The sequence below is a fragment of the Lissotriton vulgaris genome, chromosome 10 (assembly GCF_964263255.1).
Source record: "Lissotriton vulgaris chromosome 10, aLisVul1.2, whole genome shotgun sequence".
Classification (NCBI taxonomy): Eukaryota; Metazoa; Chordata; class Amphibia; order Caudata; family Salamandridae; genus Lissotriton; species Lissotriton vulgaris.
The window spans coordinates 68,985,537-69,008,471 of record NC_141698.1 but is presented as its reverse complement, the minus strand read 5'-3'; the positions used below and the strand labels follow the sequence as shown (position 1 = coordinate 69,008,471).

At 46.1% G+C, this 22,935-nt stretch overlaps 1 protein-coding gene across 1 annotated transcript in view; it reads left to right on the top strand.

Moving 5' to 3' along the window:
* The window catches only part of ZNF598 (zinc finger protein 598, E3 ubiquitin ligase), a 174,142-nt gene that overhangs the window by 81,915 nt on the left and 69,292 nt on the right, over nucleotides 1–22,935 (top strand). The window lies entirely within an intron of this gene.

Here is a 22,935-nt window from a genome sequence, read left to right as displayed (position 1 = left end):
TTAAGGTCTAACGGGTGTAGGGCCCTTTCAGGAGGGGTAGAGGGATTAGAGAAGAAGGTAGGTAAGGTGATCCCCTGATTAATGTGGAAATCTGAGACCACTTTCGGCAGAAAACTAGGATGAGTTCTGAGAACTACCCTATTTGAATGAAAAACAGTGTGGTGTTCCTTACAACACAATGCTTGCAACTCGCTGACTCTACGAGCTGACGTAATAGCAACCAAAAACACCACTTTCCCAGGTCGCTAATAGTGAGTATTATGTTCGAGGCATGTGGGCTGCTGAATTCATATCTGTGCATAGATCGCCGCCTAGTGTTGGGTCCGGATGATTGCACATTGTTGTCCTGGAAGAGTCTTCGAAGTATCACGAGATAGGTGGCTCCTCCCCTGGACTACAGTGCACATGGGCATCCTCTCCATCCCGAGATTGTTTTTTTCCGCCATTGGGTTCGGGTGTACTTTCTCGACTCCAGTTCGGAAACTTTGTTATAACTCTTTACTAAGGCCAAAAGGCCTTCGGGGCGTCGGTATTGTCTCGTTTGGTGCCTGTTTCTTCTCCAGTTCCTCGAACTGGACGTCGAAGCCAGTTTTTCGGTTTCGACACCATAGGCCCAAACTATGACGACGATGGATCGGAGCCCGTTCAAACGATGCCCGTCTGCAATTCGAAATACCCCCACACTGATGTGCACCCAGTGTGCAGTAAATGTTTATCTCCGGAGCATGACGAGGCCAGCTGTATGGCCTGCTCGAAGTTCCGCTCCAAGAAGACGCTTCGAGTTCGACGCGCAGCAAGACAGTCAGCGCAGAAGTCGGCGCCCGAGCCGGTCGACATCTTCGAGGCCGGTGACGAAGAAGGCGCCGACGAAGAAGAAGATCCTGACGAGCAGTCGGACCCAGCGTCGGAGCATGACTCCAACTTCGACGTGGATGAGCAGGATGAGGAATACGTCCATGAAGAAGACGTCGTCGAGGTAGGGGACGACGATGAGGCCATCGGGGCCGTCGATGACGACTCCAGTGATGAGCCGAGCCCAACTGCAGTAGCGTGGCCTACTACTGACAATACGCTCTCTACGGCTCAGGTCGAGGCATTGCCGAAAGGCTTTAGCCAAGATCTTGCTCCACATTCTATAGCCCCGCGTCCAGGCCAGGCTAAGAATACTTCAAAAGAGCCATCAGTCGATCTTTCAAAATCGAAACCGAAACCTACAGGGCCAAAATCAAAACCGAAACTACTAAAAGTGGTCGTCGGATCGACATAGACGCCGGTCAAGTCGAAGACTGTCGCCGACCCTTCGGCGTCGAAAGGGGGCGTCACCTCGAAGACTGGATTGTCGAAGCCAGGCTCTGCAGTCAAGCACGTCGCCTCGACGTATTAGGCGTCGGCGCCCAAGCTGGGCGACAAGACCAAAGGCCTCCAGACCAAAAAGGCTGTCGAACCGAAGATTTCAGCGCTCAAGCCGCTACTGGGCAAACCTATCGAGTGGAAGTACAAAGCCGACCCGAAGCAGCAGGTTGCATCGACGCCCAAGGCCGTGCATGCTACGCACCGTGAGCTCGAGTCGACGCAAGGAAGCAAGCATACTAGTGAGTCGCCGAAGCAGCTCGGATCGAACACTACGGCAAGCTCTAAGAAGGTCGGCCCGTCCACAGGCCACCCTCCGATTAAATACGGTCTACCACCGACGGCTCGGGCCAAGCATCTCGAGCACCACAAAGGCACCGCCAAAAACCTAATTGCGTCCTTCCTTGCCAAAAGAACGCAGGCTGTCATCCTATGACCCTTTCAATCGGCCCAACTCTCAGCCCCATGCGGCGTTCCTCAAGGCTCATCCCTGAGTCCGACACTGTTTAATATCTACGTGTCGGACCTTGCTAAAACCATCAAAGCTCATGGGATGAGCCTAACCTCCTACGCCGACGATACCCAGCTAGTGTTGGCAATCAAAGGGTATGGAGATCAAGTGGCCGAACAATTCAAGAAAGGACTCTTAGATATAGGAGACTGGATGTCTACCAACTGTTTAAAGTTGAATTCTGACAAGACCGAGGTACTCATCTTTGGAACACTTCTGCCAGCCTGGCCTTCAAGCTGGTGGCCTGAGATCTTCGGCACGCCTCCCACCCCTGCCACCAAAGTCAGGAACCTTAGCATCATCTTCGATGATGCCCTAAATTTCATGGACCATGCCAATAAAACAGTGTCTTCCGCACACCTGAAACTCAAGATGATCAGGAAAATACATCCTTTCCTTCCTGACTCGGCCATCAAGACACTGGTCACCTCTCTAGTCTTGTCCTCCCTGGACTACTGCAATGGTCTCTTTCTAAACGCTCAATCTAGAGTCATCACCAAACTGCAGACTATTCAAAACGCGGCAGCCCGTCTGCTCGCTGGCAAAACCAAATTCGAATCCATCTCCAACAGCATAAAAGACTTTCACTGGCTCACTGTGCAGAAAAGAATCCAATTCAAATCCCTCTGTATTGTATTCAAGGCACTCAACAATCAAGGCCCCCAGTTTCTAAAAGATCAATTACAAATGCACAAACCCTCCAGAGCCCTAAGGTCAGCCACTCTCAATCAATTAGTCACCCCCCGCACCAAAACTGTCACCTGGGGCGATCGGCGCTTCCTGGTAGCTGCCCCCAAGCTATGGAACACCCTGCCACTCAATATCAAACTAAGCCCTACTCTTCTTCAATTCCGTAAACTCTTGAAAACCTGGTTGTTCACCCAATAATCACTCCTGCTCAGTCATTTACAAATAACTGGTTCATAGCGCCAATACGCCTACGGGTATAAGCAGCGCTTTAGAAATATTAAAAATAAATAAAAATAAATAAATCGAAGACAGTGTCCGCGCCTGCAAAGTTCTCCCCTGAGGGGGCTGTGTTCCAAGAACCCTCGTACGACAACCAGTCGAAACTCTTCATCGACTCGGAAACGGGCAGGCTAACCATCCATAAAAGGAAGATCGCACCCGAACATCCCTTGGAGGCGTATAAAATCCCTCTTAAACGGAAAAAAGACTCGACCACCTCACCAGCTCTCTTTGAACATGTTGAGAGCTATTCACAACAAATAGCATATTCTCCAGCACAGAGCGAGGACGACATGGGTGATGATCCGCAACAGTTGAGCCTAGCGATTTGGCTCCTGAGGTCATAGAGTTTGGCTACCTCAACTTGCCCCCTGAGTGTATGAACATCATCAAGGAAACATGGCGACCTACAACTAGGGCGTGCTATGCAGCCAAATGGAAACGTTTTGTCATCTACTGTTCCAACAATGACATTAATCCGCTAGATTCGTCCACGCAAAACATCATATGTTACTTGCTGCATCTATATCAATGCAATCTAGCGTATAGTTCCATTAGGATACATTTGGCTGCCATGGCCGCTTATCTTCAAAACAGACAGCACCTTTCTCTCTTCAAAGTGCCTGCCATTAAAGCCTTCTTGGAAGGCCTCAAAAGAGTAATCCCTCCCAGACATCCTCCTTCGCCTGTCTGGAATCTAAACATCGTTCTCACCAGGCTCATGGGGCCCCCCTTTGAGCCTCTTCATTCTTGTGAGATACAGTTTCTTACATGGAAAGTGGCTTTTCTGATAGCCATCACATCGCTACGAAGAGTCAGTGAGCTTCAAGCCCTGACAATTCAAGAGCCCTACTTACAAATTCATGCTAATAGGGTAGTGCTGCGCACCAACCCCAAGTTCATGCCAAAGGTAATCTCGCAGTTCCACATTAATCAAAACATAGAACTGCCAGTTGTCTTTCCAAACCCAGATTCAGTGGCAGACAGAGCACTGCACACCTTCGATGTCAAAAGAGTTCTCCTGTATTACATCAACAGGACAAAAGACTTTAGAAAGACTAAACAACTGTTTGTTGCCTTCTCTCCATAACACAAAGGCAACCCTATTTCCAAATCAGGTATAGCTAGATGGATTGTTAAATGCATACAAATCTGTTATCAGAAGGCTAAACGCACTTTAACAGTTCCCCCAAGAGCGCATTCCACACGCAAGCTAGGGGCATCCATGGCTTTCCTAGGTAACATTCCTCTAGAGGATATATGTAGAGCAGCCACATGGACCACCATACATACATTTACCAAACACTACTGCGTAGATGTACACTCCAAGCAGCAAGCTGCTGTAGGACAGGCTGTTCTCAGAACTCTTTCAGACTGCTGCAGCTGGCACGGGCAACCTCCGCTAAGGAGGTAACTGCTATTCATTCTATGCACAGATATGAATTCAGCAGCCCACACTCCTCGAACGGAATATGCTACTTACCAGTATGCATCTGTTCTTGGCATGTAGGGCTGCTGACATTCATATCGCCCGCCCTCCTCCCCGGTGCATGTCGTAGCTGTAGCACTCAGAATCATTTTCAGGCATGGTCATCACTTTCAGTATTACACTCCATCTCTGCCACAATGGCGAAAAACAATCTGGGGATGGAGAGGATGCCCATGCGCACTGTAGTCCAGGGGAGGAGCCAACTATCTCGTGATACTTCGAAGACTCTTCCAAGACAACAATGTGCAATCATCCGGACCCAACACTAGGCGGCGATCTATGCACAGATATGAATGTCAGCAGCCCTACATGCCAAGGATAGATGCATACTGGTAAGTAGTTTATTCCTTATTGGACATAGGTTGACTTGCATAAACATGGAGTATTTTCATCTTTTGGATATCCTTTGGCTTACTTTGCTTTTCTATGGTTTTTAGATACTTTGAAAAACAACACATGATTACCCTTTTTAAATTTGAATATTGATATTTACCTTGGACTATTGTGAGATATTGGGTGAGTTGAGTCTCATATTACCTTGTCTGTTAGGTTAATCATAAGACGATTCACTTATGCATGTCTGGCATGGTCACTTTAAGGTCCTCCTTTATATGTCTGGCGTATGTTACTGGTGAGTTAATTTCTACTTGATTTTTGCACTTCCCCTTTTGGCTTTTCCTTTCCCTTTTCCTTTCAATGCAATTTTAATTTTCATTTTCATTATGACCTTACCCTATGGACTATACTGAGTTTTTATCGCTTCACTTGGGTGTTTGTGTTTTTGTGTTTGTTGTGGTTTTCCTTTCTTGTATTTTCACAATTGTTAACACACATAGTGTGATTTAGGCAATATTTATAATGGGTAGACTGCCTACACTACTCACACTTTGGTGAACTTGGTTTTTAGGTCTCGCCTGTCAATGCGCATACGCATTGAGCGGAGCGAGACTATAGGGGCTTAAACAGAAGTTTAACTAGACTGGCGATTTGATGCAGTGCATGTGCGCTTTTAGCCCAATGCGCAAGCGCAATGAGTTAAAATGCGTGTGCACAGCATCAAATCGCCATCTGTTCCCCAGCTTGGTGCCGCCAGCACCTCCCCTCTCTCTCCCCGCACACAGCCAGGCTCGCATTTCTCCTCCCCCTCCCCAGCCGCCAGCACCTCCCCCTCCCTGCATTTTCACGGCTGCTAGGCCGTGTCTCCCTTTATTTTACTTTTCTTGTTTATCATCCTACGGGAATTAGTAAATTCTTTTTGTTTCTTCTTTTGTGTCCGCCGGAATCTTCCCCTATGGCTGTTTATTTCACGTCTCCTGTTGCACGGAATGCGCCTGTCACCGAAACAGTGGGCTGCCATGTCAGGAATGTTAATATGTGAATTAAGGTGTCAGGCCAGGTGAACCGTTTAGCGTGACAAAACGCAACTCGCTGGATCCGATTTCGCCATGTTGGACGCTAATGTCTGTCTGTTTTATGGACAGCCTATGGCCCACCCCAGTGCTCCCGTTCTATCGCTGCCGCTGAAACAATTATTCACGCCTTTTCGTCAATGGTCAACATTTTTAAAAAAAAATCCTTTTGCATAGAAGCATTCTCAAATGTTTTCGTTTCCTTTTAAGCCCTCAGATATTAAGAGCTTGGACTAGACGCTCTGGTTCGCATTGTAATCTGTAAACTGGTCGTTCTAGTTTATATTGTAATCCGAATGAACAATTTATTTAAAAACATTGTGGACGCGGGCGGTCACCAAGGCGCAAGGTTGGCAAGGCAGACTGACTAGGTTCACCCCCCTTTTTGATTCGGACATCCTGGGTAGACTGTGGCACATCAAGGGGTTTGATAAATGGGACCTCATCGGTATCAGCAGAGTTGAGGACATGCTTTCCAGGGGCACGATTAAGACCTTCCCCCAGCTGCAAACCGAATACCAACTGGGTGCGACGGAGTTTTTCCGTTACGCCCAGCTGAGGCATGCGCTGCTCTCGGCCATACCGCCGGACGGCGACATTCCTGAAAGCTCCCCCCTGGAGGACAGGATATTGGATGGGCACATGCCGGACAGCGCGATTTCCCTATCATATAAGAAATTGATAAACGTGCGCACAGATCTCCTCCTTGGCTTGCGGGACCAGTGGGTGGCGGATGGCTTGGAACTCGACGATGAAGATTGGCAGAGCGCAATTTCCTCCCCTAAAGAGGTTGCAATTTCCTCTCGTCTCCGCCTCGTGCAGTTCAAGATCTTGCACCGGGTGTATGTGACGGGGCCCCGATTGATGCGCATGGGATATTCGCCTGACGGACTCTGCTGCAGAGGTTGCGGGGCCCTCGCCACTTTCCTACACATCCTTTGGGAATGCCCCGTAATAGCCTCCTACTGGAGGAGGGTGCACCGAATCATGGAAGAAGTTACTGGCGTGATTGCTCACGCGGAAGCTCGTAGATGCCTCCTGAACGTATGGGAGCCTTCCGATCACAGCGCAGCGCAGACTAAGTGGGTGACCCTGGGGAACATGGTGGCCAAAAGGGACATTGCTCAGAAGTGGGGTGCGTCCACGGCCCCCCTGGTGGTACAATGGAAAGCCAATATGGACTGGTGCATGGTCCGGGAGAAGACAGTCTATGTGGCAAGAGGGAGACCTCGAACATGGAACAAAGTGTGGGGGGCTTGGAATGAATATAGGGGAGACGTGTGCTTGCCACCTGAACCAGTCTCTCTGGACGAACATGTGTCACCCTGACCTGTAACACCAACTGAGCTTTGATGTACTGCATTCTCCTGCTGTCCCCCCCCCCCCTCCTTCCCAATCTGACATCCTCTCCTTGATGATCGCTTCCCTGCCTTTCCTCCCCTACCCGTCCCTGACGCCCTGATTCATATTGACTCTATTGCCATCTTTTCGCGCCCTTGGGCGCTCTTTTGTTGAGTTCTTCATTTTAATATAAAATTAACCTTCGATGATTATGTATGGATCTTTTTGCACTACTGCTCTCCTATTACCCATGCTGCCTTGCCTCTGGGATGTCAGGCTGAATAGCTGTGTGCTCTGCTCTGAATAAAGGTTTTCAAAAATTAAAAAAAAAAAAAAAAAAAAAAAACATTGTGGACGCATTTTCATCCTTCGGCTTTCAGAAACAAGAGCCAGTAATAAATTAGTTTATTCCAGTCTCAACCTATTCCCCTGCAGGAGTTTCCACTGAAACACAATAGAGAATACTTGAAGCGGTGCAAAAATATAATGATGGTCAGGGCTCGACAAATCTGAAAAAATGTACTCGTCCTGCAGGTCTAGTAACTTGGAAAATCCCCTCGACCCAACTGCAACCTACTTGACCTCTGTCTCTGAAATGGGAGCAAAAGTGACAAGTTAACAAGATTTAAAGGCATCTTTATTGCTTAGTAGCTTTGTGAGCAATAAAAATGCCTTTAAATCTTGTTATATTGTCACTTTCGCTCCGTTTTCAAAGACAGAGGAGAAAAGTTAATTTTTTTCCTACTCGCCAGAAAGGGCGAGTAGGACCTAAAAGTAGCTCGACCTCATCCATTCTCCCTCGCAAATGCGAGCGGGCGAGTGGATTTGTCGAGCCCTGATGGTACAGTACCCCCTTTTGTACCGGTACAGTTATACAAGCACATGCCCGCACTGCAGAGTATCAAGAGCCCATGTGTCACCCGTTAGTGTTTAGTATAGTTATTTCAGCAAAAATATCAGCAAAAATATGAGCATTGCAATGTCGTCACCAGTACTCAAATACGATCTGTTATTATTTTACGTTGCTCCAAAAGATTGCTGCGAGTCATCACACTTTAGTACAGAAACAAAGCGCCTTTCACCATTTATTCAGACAAATTGGGAAGAAAGGAAACATCGAGTGAGTTGTGTGGCCATTGAAATACTAAAACAACTGTGACATCTAAGTTTTAAATGGGTTTGTTTCGAGAGATAAAGCCACCTTCTGTGGCCCTCTTAATTCCCGTTTGTGTTTTGCATTTTAGTACCTTCATTAAGACCAGCTATATGCTGACCCAGCGTCCCTTTTTTTCAGTACAGGACTATGGGCACAAACACCCCCGAACAGGCAGGGAACACAAAAGTGACAAAATGCTTCCCGATTCAGTGAAAGCTGTCCGGATGGGAGGCTTTGTGAGATCTTCATCCGAGGCCAGATGTTTTCACAGGGTCGCACCATTGTGAAGCCGAGCGGCTTTGAGGGGCCCACAACACATCCCTGGAGAGTTTGCAGACTACATTAAACGGCTCGCATTAGCATGTTAAAAGGGTTCGATTGGTTCTCGCGGCTGCCATTTTTGGCAGCCAGTCCCCGCGTGTAGGCGGTTTCCCCTACAAATGGTGATGCAGGGGAATGTCTCCTCTGTTTGATTACCTCTCAGCGCAACGCCCCTGGTGTTTTATGTGTCACTTGGGAAATGGAATAGAAACATATCAAATATTTGTAAATTGACTGGGTATATCAAGATGCCGGCCCTGCCTTTTGGGGAAAAAAAATGAGTTTTCACTGTGGTCTTGTTTCCCTATTGAGTTACAAGCTTACTTCTATGGGGTTTGAAAATCAACTCTTGTTCTGCTTTGGCATTTTACTGGATATGTAAACGACAACCCCTCTTGATATCTGAAGCGCCAAGGCAACCAGACGCCTCCTTCGTAAAACACCTTAACAGCATGAAGTGTTCATGGATTCTATCGTGCCCATTGCGCAGCAAGACTTCAATTGACTCTAAAGCAAGCAGTGGAAACGAGCCCCCATTCCCTGGTTTAGTAATAAAACAGCTATAATCGGGATGTAGCGGACCCGCACACATCTCTGCCTCTGCCCCCCCCCCCCCCATCCCATTGTGGACAACCTCCAACCCCCCAGCCCCCCCCCCCCCCCAATCCCATTGTAGACAACTATGAAAGTATTCATATTTTTTGGCTCATTCAAGCCTGTTTGATGCAAAAACATTGAATTATATGTTGAACTTTGCAAAAATAGCCAAAGGCTCAAGCTGTCTGGTGTACGCCAAACAAACAGCAGCAAAAGAAACATTGAACACGCATTCATAGAGCCATTTCTTTAGCGCTTGTTTAACACGTGATTATCACGGGCCCTCCCTCCCTCTATCGCCCTCCCTCCCTCTATCGCTCTCCCTCTATCGCCCTCCCTCTATTGCCCTCCTTCTATCTATCTATTGCATCACCATAGCATCACTCAGCACCACCACAGCATCACTCAGGGGCACCACAACATCACTATGCGCTACAACAGCATCACTGAATGCCACAGCATCACTTGTCGCCAAAACAACATCACTCAGCGCCACCACAGCATCAATCTGTGCAACCATTCAACAACAACTGGTTCAAATATGTTCTGTCAATGTTTCAAGCTTTATTACAAATGTCATAAAAAGATCTTAAATGTTTTCACTTCTGTTCTTGTTAAAACATTGAGATTTGTCAGATCAATACATGTAAGACAGGGGAAAACTAAATATGTACCTTTACTAATGCTATAGATGTAACATTTGCTAATTTTATAACTATTGGCATTTCTAATAACAAAATTAATACTTTTATATTTTAAAAAACAAACAAAAATTTTAAAAGATTTACATTTTCCACACCAAAAGCTCAAACTTTTCTATTGCGAGACCTATTGCATTTTCAATGCTTGTTGCCTCAACATTGAGAGTGTTGTTGGTGTCCTATGCAATAACTATACAAAGGCGAGAGTTTAGAGTTGTAATATAAGTTTCTTTGTGTGTTACATATTCTAGCCCTGAGGAAGTCTGTGGCTTACACCACAAAGAGACGAAACACGTGTTGGCGGCTAGGACCTTTCCATTTTGTGTGAAGAATGTCGATTCTCCAATTAGCATGCAGAGAGAATCTTGATTTCATTAAAGACAACGGAGGCTGACATTATGCAATAACTTTTATTGCTGCTCAAGATATGCAGCCCTTTAAAGTGTAACCATTACATCATAAATAAAACATTCTACAGGACATAGACAAGTGTCCTAGCAACCAGTAAACATCCTCTTAGAGCTGCGAAGGAAAGGACTTGAGACTCAAAATCTTCCAACGTCCACTTAAAAGGTTCATAAAGAAGACGAATCTGAAAAGGAAAAAACACAAGGAATAACACTTGTTCCGGAAGGAAGAAATATCAAATGCAAAGACATATTAAACAAAATTTTAAGAAATTTTAAGAATATAGTAAGTAAAACATCCACCAGGGAGTGGTGGGAGGGATAATGTCAGCCTCCGTTGTCTTTAATGAAATCAAGATTCTCTCTGCATGCTAATTGGAGAATCGACATTTCATTACAAGACCGGAGGCTACATTATGCAAGTTCAAAGCTTCTTAAAGCAACATTACTCACATGTTCGACAGGTTTAAGGTAAAATTTAACAAAAGTTGAAGCATTAGACCGATCTGCTGCTTTCAGGATATCAGAAAGGGATCCCCCACCCCAGAATACTTTGCTTGCCATAGCGCCACGAGAGGAGTGTGCGCCGAATTTCGATAAATCTACTCCAGCTTCAAACATGACAGTTCTTACCCACCTGGCAATTGTCGCGGAAGAGACCGCCTTATAAGGTTTGATAAAAGAAATTAACAATTGATTTTCATTACAAGGTCTAAAAATACTCATTTTCTGATCATACGCTTTCATGCAATTTACAACACACAGTTTTGGAGAATCTAAAAAATAAGGGTAAAATATGTTTTCAGACATGGTCTTGGTTCTTTTCCAAATCTCGAATAATACTCCATCAGGAGAGTAAAACCTGTTACAAATTTCTAAAGCCTTAACATCAGATACTCTCCTGAAGGAGATTAAACAATGTAAGGTAGCTAGTTTAATCGACAATTGTTTTCTTGTAAGGAAACAATTGTCCGGCCAGGATGAAAAAAGATTAAAAATAACATTAACATTCCACAAGGAATTATATTTGGGTCTAGGAGGACGTTTAAGTCTTATACCTTTCATTACTCTACGAATCAGAGGATCGGTACCAATAGAAAAGTCTTTCAGTAAGGAGTGACCTGCAGAAATTGCCGACCTATAGCAGTTGACTGTTCTATAACAAAGGTTTGAGTTAAAAAGGTCCGCTAAAAAATTAGCAACATCCACTACAGGTGCTTCCACGGGATCCAAATTCCGTTCCATGCACCAACCACACCATCTTTTCCAAGCACTGGTATATTTTCTCCTCGTTCCGGGAGACCATGATTCATCCAAAAGGTTCTTAGCTTGTCCTGAAAGGCCTGAGTATCTCGTAGAACCCCTGAAATCTTCCAAACAAGAAGGTTCATGTTTCCTTCTAAGAGAAGAGGATGAAAGTCTCCTTCTAGACCCAGAAGGAGATCCAAGTTCCCTGGGATAAAACGGGGAATTTCCATGGTCAATTCCATCACACTCGGAAACCAGACCTGGGAGTTCCAAAAGGGAGTAACTAGGACAATTCGGGACTGTTCTGAACGAACCTTCAGTAAGACTCTCTGGATTAGAGCGAAAGGGGGGAAGGCATAACAATTGAGATTGCTCCACGGTTGGAGAAGAGCGTCCACTGCCGAGGCAAAAGGGTCTGGTCTCCAGCTGAAGTAGCGATCTATTTGGAAGGAGAGTCTGCTGGCAAATAGGTCTACTTCGAAAGGACCCCATAGGTCTTGACTTTTCTTGAAAAACAGAGGATTCAACTTCCAATCGCTTGCGTCTCTGAGGAACCTCGAGTTCCAATCCGCCCTGGTATTTAGGTGGCCCGGAAGGAATTCTGCTCTCAGCGTAATTTTCTGGTCCCAGCAGAAATACCAAATTTTCTTGGCCAGATCTGCTAGAAGAACAGACTTCGCTCCTCCTAAACGATTGATGTAGGAGACGGCTGTGAAGTTGTCTAATTTGATCAAGACTACGCTGTTCATCAAAATTGATTTGAAACTCATAAGAGCATTCAAACTCGCCATCATCTCTAAACAGTTTATGTGTAGAAATAGTTCCTCCTGGGACCATTTCCCACCAGTTTCCAAATCTCCCAATCTGGCACCCCAGCCGAAATTGCTCGCATCGGATTCCAAGATATGGTCCGGCGTATTCCCGAATATGGCTTTCCCGTTCCAACTGTCTAGGTTGTTCCGCCACCAAAGGAGGTCGGACCGAGCTTCTGGAGATAAGGGAATGTGGTCTGAATACCATAGGCCTTTCCTCAGGCCCGTGGATTTCAACCTCTGAAGGGCTCTGTAGTGAAGCGGTCCTGGAGAGATCGCTTGGATAGATGATGATAAGAGACCCACTATTCTTGCTAGTTCCCTCAAGCTGACCAAATCTTTCGATAAAACATAAGAGACTTCTTTCTTTATTTTTGTCAGTTTCTTCGAGGGAAGTTGGAGTTGGGCTAAGGACGTGTTCACTTGAAAACCTAGAAATTCTAGATCTTGAGAAGGAGTCATGACGGATTTTTCTACATTGATAATGAAGCCTAAGGACTCCAGGAGGTCTACCGTCCACCTCATGTGGAGAAGAAGTTCCTCTTGACTCTGGGACATCAATAGAATATCGTCCAGATATATAATCAAACGGACTCCTCTTCTCCTTAGAGATGCAACGACCGGTCTTAGAATCTTGGTGAAACACCAAGGGGCCGAAGAAAGGCCGAAAGGAAGGCATCGAAACTGGTAGGTTACGCCTTTCCATAAAAACCTCAGATATTTTTGGGAGTCGATATCCATAGGGACAGTAAAGTAAGCGTCTTTCAGGTCTAGCTTGATGAGCCAATCTTTCTTTTGAAGAATATCTCTCAAAAGGTGGATACCTTCCATCTTGAAATGCCTGTATACGAGGAAGGAATTCAAGTGTCTGAGATTTTTTACGGGACGCTAATCTTTGTCTTTTTTCTTCACAAGGAAAATTGTGCTTACAAAGCCGGGGCCGGGGTTGGATACAATGAAAATTGCCCCTTTTTCCAACATCTGGCAAATCTCCTCGTCTACTAGGGGTGACTGATCTTGGTTTAGAACTAGTTCCCTGGGGGGTGAGGTCTGGAAAGGGAAGGAGACGAAATCTATCTTGAAACCTTTCACTGTTTCTAGAACCCATGCATCGTTTGTTATTGATAGCCAGTTCTGGCTGAAAGTAGCAAGTCTCCCCCCTACCTTTGGAAGGGAAGAACCAGAAGGAGGGGTTCTTACCTTGATTTCCTTGTCCTTGGAACTTGGCCCGGTTGTTTCCACCTCCACGATTGTGGTAGTTGCGTCCTCTCTGAGGGAAGAAGGAGTTGTTTCCTCTAAAGTATCTTCCACGTTGGTTCTGGTTGTAGAAGGACCTGTTAAAGCCTCGGCTGACAGCTGGCCCTCCTCTGTCAGCCCTTCCAAAAATTTTCCTGCCCCCAAACATCCTTCTCATGTTACTCTGAGCTCTGCTAAAAGCAGAGAAGGTAGATACGTATTTACCAAGAACTTTGATAAAGGACTCTCCGAAGAGGAGTCCATTAGGGTCTCCCTCTACATCCTTATTGGCTAGGTCCCCCAACTTGGGGTTCATCCTAATCAGGATTCCTCTACGTCTCTCGGACGTGAGGCTAGCGTTGGCATTTCCTAGGAGGCATAAGGCACGTTGGCTCCAACCCCTCAAGAGTTCGGTGTCAACCGGAGTGCCATTAATAGAGGATTCCTCTGCAAGGTCTAGGATTCTCGCCAGAGGGCCTAAGGTGTCTAGCAATTTATCCTGACACTGTTTAAGACAACGTTCGACACCCTTACGAGGGTCTCTTCCGGTCTTAAACAGAAAGGTAAGTAACTCAGGATCTAGGATAGGTGTCAAACCCGCTTTGTTGTCGAGGAATGGTCTAGGACATTCCGATTTCATTAGGTTTTGTGAGTCCCTTTCAAGGGGTTTCCTGATCCAAAGCTTAATAAATTTAGCTACGTGGTCAAGGGGCCACCAGTCGGAACCCCTAGGGTGAGTAATATTCGAAGGGTTGAACATCTCCGCCCCAGAGGGGTCTTTAATAGAGCATGAGGTGGAGGGTTGAGTCAAGTCATCACCCAATAGATCGTCAAGTTTTTCTGACGGATCAAAGATGTATTCGTCAGCATCAAAGTCGTCGTCAGGGGACATATATTCATCATCGTCATCATCACAAAGGATGACGTCTTTTGTGCCGCAAGGGACACCATGTCTATTCGTGCCGTGAAGGACACCTGTATTTTTTGCGCCATTGAGGACGCTAGGTCTATTTGTGCCGCTTGGGACACCCTGCTCATTTGTGTCACGTGGGTTACCATTATTTTCGAGATGTTTAGACTTCTTTATAGCCTTTCCGCCCCTGGCGGGAAGAGGGTCTTCATCATCTGAGGAGATCGAGTCCTCACGAGGAGTATCCCTCTTTCTTTTAGCTAGTGCTGCCTCAACTGCCTCCTTTAGGGAGGATTTCAGCTGGGTCTTGAAAAGACTCATAAGGGAGTTTTCAGTAAGAGGGGCCTCACAGGCTTCGTTGGACCTCTCAGCCATCTCACAGCGTTTTTTTTTTTTTTTTTTTTAAAGGTATAATGAAGTATTGTCGTATAAAGAGTTAATTCCCCAGTCTACGCGAAGGCAGGAAAAAGACGACCGTTGTACAACCGCAAAGACGCCCTGCGTTGTGCGTTGGCATGGAAACGCACAGCGCGAGCCGCGGAAAAAACCTAGGGACGAGCCTTTCGTCTCGGCTCAAATTTTCGCATTGCTTGTCCCTGAGCCGCTCATTTTGGTGAGCGGGTCACAAGGAGGGAGCGCAAGCGGAAGCGGAAGAGGCTTCGGGGTTGTTCGGTCTTCCGGAGCACCGGAGAATGGCCCCAGACTCCCCAGGTAAGCGCTTTATTCTAAATGCGCTGTTAACGCCTCCCCCCCCCCCCCGGAACCCGCGAGGCGGGAGGCGCTCTCCGAGAAGGAGTAACTGATGACAATAAGCCAGCGTCTTAGAAGGCAGGGACGAGGGCAATTTTATATTAAGACGTGAGACGATAGGCAAGCGACCCGACCATAAATTGGAAGGGTAGACGGTACACACATTGTAAATCGGTAAATGTACACAAATAAAGACTGTTACCTACCTAATACAGGTCAGTCTGTAAAGCAAGGTGGTTAAAACAATATTCATGGCTAAGTTAATCAAAAAAATGTCAAATACCATATAAAGTACCCCTAGAGGGGGAGAAAGGAAGAAGCAGTACTTATCTTTCCGTGAGCAGCGAATAAAAGAGGATGTTTACTGGTTGCTAGGACACTTGTCTATGTCCTGTAGAATGTTTTATTTATGATGTAATGGTTACACTTTAAAGGGCTGCATATCTTGAGCAGCAATAAAAGTTATTGCATAATGTAGCCTCCGGTCTTGTAATGAAATCATAAAGAAATACAGAAGAAAAACGAAGAATAATGGTGGCCACGTTTATTATGAACTGTACTTTGAGGAACATGCTCAGGATGCAACCCCTTTTTTGTGTGCTTAATGGTGTAGGAGTGTCTACATCTCTTGTAATTGATGGGTGGAAATTACTGTATCCTTAGAGCCACCAGATATTGTGAATTGACTTCACTTTAACTTCGCGCAATTAGTATCCACCCATCCTCGTCCTATTGTACAACTACTAGTGTGCTGACCGAATGTTTTCGCCAGCCTGCCGCCAGAGACCAGTTTCTGACCCCAAAGGGTGAGGGTATTTGCACTCAGGAGGTCAGAAACAAAGCCTGTTAGGGCAAAGTGAATTTACACCACCTACCACAGAATGACCTGCAGAGTAGCATTCAAAGGCAGGGTAGCTTCAAAGAGCGCACTGCCTTTGGTATACAAATCTGGCTACTCTCAGGAGAGGAAGCCGGCCCTCTTTTTCCAGAGCACTTTGGCATTTGGACAGGCGGGAAATTTTGCTGGTCAGATAAGCGTATTCACCCTCAGGCTAGCGCCACCGCTAAGGTGGAATACCTGAAGTGGTGGTAACTTTTTAGTTTGCCATCTTGCTGATGACCAACTTAGGGAACTCTAGGACTGGGTTATGCCCACTTCCCAGGGGAAGTGGTCATATAGGGAGCCAAGGGACCCCAGGGGTAGGTAGCCCATTGGCTACTACCCTACACTCTCCTAACATCCCTACATTTGTAATTTCGGATAGCCCTGTCACCAGAAAATCAGATCCTGCCGACCTGAAAGAAGACTGATGTGAACAGTCTCAAAGAGCAAGAACCGAAGACCCAGCAACTGACTTCGCACCAACCATGCTGGTCTGCCTGCCGACTTCGACAAATGTACAAAAAGACAACTTGTCCTTCAGTTGCTGTTTCTCCAAAGCCTGGGAGACTTGCCAACACTTCACCCAGGAACCAAAAACTTCAGTGGAACAGTGAAACTGCTCCCCTGCAAGTACCAAAGACTGATCTGTGAGGCTCGAAGACTACAAAATCCCGACTCTGGAAAGCACCATTGCACCAGAGCTGCATAGCCTGAGCTTAATTTAGCCAACTGTGTCAACGTGCTCTCCAGACTCAAAGCCCACCTTGGGTTTCCCTGCTGTGGACTTCTCGACAACTCCTGCAACATCTGTTTGCAGACCCCCTCTACCCGACTGCTCCGGGTGACATGGTATAGTGTTCTTATCTCTCTGAATAACAATGTCATTCATATTACCAGGCTACGCTCTCTCTAGAATGTGGAATCCGCATCATATGAATAGATTGTAAGCAGCAGTTCAGTTGGCAGCTGCAGGGTTAGATGCTGGATGGGGTTTTATGTACTTCCTTGTACTGAATAAACCTTCAAGTTGCTTCAACTATTATCGCTGCCAATCCTCTTCATTATATTTGGCGACAATTAGAAGAAGAAACAATCCTATATGTACTGTATTTCTACTCTACATGCGAAAACCTCAAAACATCAAGATTACCTTGCTTTGTACTTCCGTGGTGTCACCTTCTCAATCAATCTCAAGATAGGAGCTGGGCGCAAGGGTGCTTCATCCTCCTGTTCAAGCAACATGACCTACTGTGCTCCTCCCGTGCTCCTCCTTGATTAATGACTGCTATTTTGCTCCTGGTGTCTCATGAAGTATTTCCCCTCTGCTGCTCCTTCTGAAAGGTTCCGTGAGTAGGAGTACTTTGTTCAACCTCTTTTTAATTTTTTTAATTTTTTTTTATTATCCTACTGGTGGCCGGGCATGGATGTCTGGAATGAAAGAGAAGTTCGGAATTGCCCGGAATGTGTGTGTTGTGACAAGATACTTAAATGTAGAACACAACCCATGATAGTAAGAGAAGAATCAGAGGGTCCATGGTCGGAGATGGCCATAGACATTTTGGGACCAATTAAGTAAAGGTCTATGGACTGCTATGTCCTAGTGTGCATGGACATGTATTCCCGTTGGCCAGAGGTTAAGGTTGTGAATTCGGTAGTGTCCTCTGTGATTGAGTTTTTGGACTCTCTTTTTGAAAGAGAAGTCTCTGTTATCAGATAATTGGGTACAATTTACTTACTCTATTGTGGAAGAGTTTTTGTCTTTGAGAGGCATCAAACACAAGAAGAAAGCTCTATATCATCCAGAGAGTAACAGGGTTGTTGAGAGGTTTGTAAAAGTTCTGAAAGAGGCTTTACAGCAGGCTGTTGCAACTGGTGCTGATTGGGAAACTGCAATGCGGAAGAAAGTGAGAGTGTACAGCACAGCTTTCCAAACTTTTCATGTTGGGGACACACTTTTTGGATATGCATCATTTTGGGACACAGTAAGGCAGTGTCGCGAGCGAGTGCCACCTAAGGAGGGTTCGGGGGGGTTCTCACTCACTCTGTCTCCCTCTCCCTCTCTCTCTCTCCATCCCTCCCCCTCTGTGTCCCTCCCTCTGTCTCCATCTGTCTCCCTCTGTCTGTCTACCTCCTTCTGTCTCTGTCTGTCTCGCTCCGTCTCCCTCCCGCTGTCGCCCTCCTCCGTCTGTCTCCCGCTGTCTGTCTCCCGCTGTCTGTCTCCCGCTGTCTGTCTCCCGCTGTCTGCCTCCCTCCCTCTGTATCCCTGTTATCCTCTGCCTGTCACCCTCTTTCTCCTCCACCCAGCTTCCCGGGTGCACACACAGCCGCACCCAAGCACTTTGCAGGTCTTTAAAAGACCATTTACTTGTTAATGAGGCTTTGTTGTGAATCGTCCGGCCCCCATAGAGCAGAGTGTCTCAGTCTGCGCTGCTGCAGTGTACTCCAAGACACTCTTTCAAAGGAATGCCTCTTAATTACCAGAAGTTATGTGCTAAGCGTCCTTAATACTGGTGTCATCCAGCGGCACACACACCATTTGCAGGCGACACAGTACTGTGTCAGGACACACAGTTTGGAAAGCTCTGGTGTACAGGTTTACTCCACACTCGACTACAGGTGTGTCCCCCTTCCAATTGTTCAAGAAAATAGTTCCTTGTACAGAGGTGTGTCCCTCTTGGGTCAGTGCAAAGAGAATGTCGGTTGTCAAAAATGCTATGGGTACTGAAGGTTGGAAAGAAAGAGAGAGAATGGTCAAGGAGAAGAGAACGTGTTGGTTTGATGTGAGGAAAGCTGTTAAAAAAAAACAAAGGTTTCAGTAGGTGATTGGGTAAAAATAAAGTCTCCTCGCTTAGGCAAAGCTGGCTCGAAGAATAGTATACCGTTTGAAGTTATTAAGGTGTTTAACAATGCCATTCGCACCAATGATCATAAAGTGTGGAATCTTAATAGGGTAGCTAAGTGTCAAGTAGCGGGTTCTCAGCCTTGTGTGGTGTCAAAGGATACTGATAGCATATTACCTGCTTGGCCACGCAGGTTTATTCAACAACCTGCTAGATATCAAGATTAGGTTAATCGTATTATTATTATTATTATTTTTTTTGTTTTTTGTTATCTCTTTTCTATTGTGTTATCAAGAGGGAGGTAATGTAGTAGTATTCTTACCGCTCTGAATAAGAATGTCATTCATGTTACTAGGCTACTCTCTCTATAATGTGGAATCGGCATCATAGGAATAGATTGTAAGCAGCAGTTCAGTTGGCAGCTGCAGGGTTAGATGCTGGATGGGGTTTTATGTACTTCCCTGTACTGAATAAACCTTCAAGTTACTTCAACTATTCCCGCTACCATTCCTCTTCATTGCGCATGGACCCGACACTTAAGGACACCTCTGCACCCCTTGCCCGTGGTGAAGGGGACCAAAGGTGTCCCTATGTTCCCGAGCATTGTGAGGTCTTAGCCCCTCTATTGGTTCAGCCAGACTGTCCTTCCAGTCAAAATCTGCAGCTTCTTTTCACAAAGACCTATCTCCATAGATTGGGCACCCAGCGCAGTATTGCACCGCTGCACCCGGCCGCCTTAGTACCCCTGGAGGTGAGCTGCTGGTGCTGCCTTGGACCTTGCCCAATAAGTTGCGGAGATTGTTCTCTTTAAGTCGCTGTACTCTACCTGAATCCCATACTTGTTGCAGCCCTTCTGACTCTAATCCACCACAAATCTTCAAGGCAATTCTTCTAACAACCTCTGCTGCCACTCCAGTAAGTAGAATCAACAACTCCTTAACTACTAGAACATTTCTAGTAAAACTCAGTCATACATATGCCCATTACTGAAGAAAACAAACTTGGACCAGCTGAACCCTGACAACTACAGACAGATTTCAAATGGTCCCTTCCTGGGCAAACTAATAGAAAGAGCAGTGTTCGCCCAGATGTCACAATTCATTGAAGAGAATGCCATACTTTCAGACTTCCAAACGAGATTCCGTCCAGAAAGAGGCACAGAATCTGTGCCATCTGGGATGATCTGAAGAATACAGTTGACTACAACTGGGTTGCTGCTCTACTCCTCTTGGACCTCTCAGCTGCCTTTGACACAGTTGACCATGACACTCTGATATAAAGACTCTACAAAGCCGGCATAGAGGGTACTGCTCTAGACTGGATCACGCACTACCTTTGGCACAGAACTAATGTCATCCGTACCCTACCTTTCTCGTCCAAACCGTACTTCACAAAAGCTGGGGCCCCTGAAGGCTCTATTATCTCGCCCATGCTTTTCAACATCTACATGGAGTCATTACCAGCACTGATCAATCGGTTTCACCTTACGTGCTACAACTATGAAGATGACACGCAAATACTCCTTCAGCTGCTAATCTCGCTAATTTTCCGTTGTCTCAGAGCTGTGGATCAATGGATGACGTGGAGCCATCTCAATTTGAATGCTTTCAAAACAGAAATACTCAACGTGTAGCAATTGGAAACATTCTGGCCCACTCGCTATGTTCTGGGAACACTACCTAAAATAGCAAAGGAAGTAAGAAACCTCAGAATGACCATGGACTACGAGCTATCGATGAATGCCCAAGTGGACAAACGAACAAGATCAAGCTTTGTTACTATGAAAACTCTGCTACGAATCTTCCACCATTTGAGATTTCCACACATGGTCCAAGCTACCATCTCCCTTGTTTTGTTCAAACTTCATTACTCCAATAGCCTCTACCATGGATCACTTTTAACAACCATGAAAAGTCTACAGTGGATTCAGAACTCGGCTGCCAGACTACTCTTACAGAAAAAAAACGCGAGACCACATCTCCGCTGCCTTGAAAGCCCTGCATTGGTTACCGGTTGCCAGAAGATCCACGTTCAAGCTGTGGAACAGGACCACTCTGTATCAGGAATAAAATCACCAAACACATTCAACAAAGTAACCTCCACTCTAGAGTGGCACCTCGCCTCCAAATCCCAAGATACAAGAAAAAAACAATGGGTGGCACATCATTCTCTGTTCAAGCAGCTAAACTATGGAACTCTTTACTCCCAAACATAAGATCAATGGATAGCCACCTTATCTTCAGAAAACTACTCAAGAATTAGCTCTTCCCCACATAACCACCATACACAAACAGATATCTTTCTGTATATAAGCATTTATTTGTACTATAGGTATGTACCTATATATGTGTATTGCTTTGTATAATGTATAGAATACTTATGTTTACAAATTCATCTACAATTGCTTTACTATTGATCTACAAATATATGTGTGTGTGTGTGTGTGTGTGTGTGTGGGTATATTTATATATATATATATATTTGCAAAAGAAAGAAGCAGAGAACTCTGGGTAGTTCTCACATTTCGGTGGAAAGTAGCTCCAGTATAGAGCACTCTCAACACCAGCGACACTCTAAATTTGCTCACCTCAAATGTCTGCTTTTCTATCAAAGTCTTTTAGCGTAGGATTAGCACAGTGCCATCTTCGCCGCAATAGAAATGGGTAAAAACCATTCCTACAGCAACGTTTTTAATCCTAGGATTAGCACAGTGCTATCCTTGCCGAGCTGTAAAATGGCCAAAGCCTTTTACCACTCCAGGTACAGTATTACAGCTTTGGATTGGTAGATACCATCCAGCTGCACTCACTTTTTCACTCTCCGAGTCTGGCTGCTGTGAGCTGCACTCACTCTGTTTATTCTTGTGGGAACTGCACTCACTGACTGTGATTCTGGCTGCGGAAGCTGCACCGCTCCCTATATGCCTCTTTGCAGAAAGGTGCACTCACTCCACACCCTTTTTTACCTTTTTCAGGAGCTGCACTCACTTCTCACCCTCTTTGTCCTTTGGCAGGAGCTGCACCGACTCTTCAAACTCTGCCCTTTTATGTGAGCTGAACTCTTTCCCCACTCTCTGATACCAGGTGCTCGACGTGCAGTGACTGCTCGCTCTCTATGCCTTTTTACCAGAGCTGCACACGCCCTTCACACTCTCCGCCCTTTGAGGGAGCTGCTCTCATTCTTCACTCTCTGATACCAGCTGCACGAGCTGCAGTGACTGAGCGCTTTCTAGGATCCTCACTCAAGCCTGGCCGTGGGACCTGCATTCACTCTCTTCCCTTTAGAGGGAGCTTCCCTCACTCTCTCCCCTTTTGCGGGTGCTGCTCTCACCCCTCACTCCCTGATTGCAGCTGCAGCAGCGCAGTCAGTGACTGCCTCTCTCTGAGCCACTGGATCCGCCCTGCCCCCTCACTGGAGCTAGGCTGTGAAAGCAGCACTCACGCCTTAATTCAAAGCCCAGCCCTGGCACCTGCACTCATTCCCTACTCTTGGAGCCTTTCTCTGGGAGTTATGCTGAGTTAATGGCCCTGGTAAGACTCGTGGAAGGGGGCGCCCCAAGCTTCCTGTCCTAGATTTATGAAGTCGGCATGTGTTCCTCTGCTTTGCCAGTTTCCGCCTCCAGCCCCGACATTATTTGTGATTTTTTGTTGTGTCTGGACGACTCTTCGTGAATATGCCCCTGGTTCTTCCTATCTTTCATCCTTCTCTCCCCATACTTAACTGCATCTTCACCCCTGTGCTTTGTTTCTTTGTTCTTTATTTTTTCTTCTTTCTCTTGCACCATTATTTTCTCATTCCTTTTATTCATTCCCTCTTTGCCCCCTTTCTCTGTCCCTCCTTAGGTTCTTTCCCTGTCCGCCCACCTTCCTTCTTTCCCCCTCACTTGGTCTGCTCCGCCCTACCTTCCCTCTTCTGTCCATCCTTCCTACCTTCCATGTTTCCTTCTGCCTTACCTTTTTTACATCCCTCCCTTCCTTGTCTCGTTCCCTGTCATTCCTTCCCTCA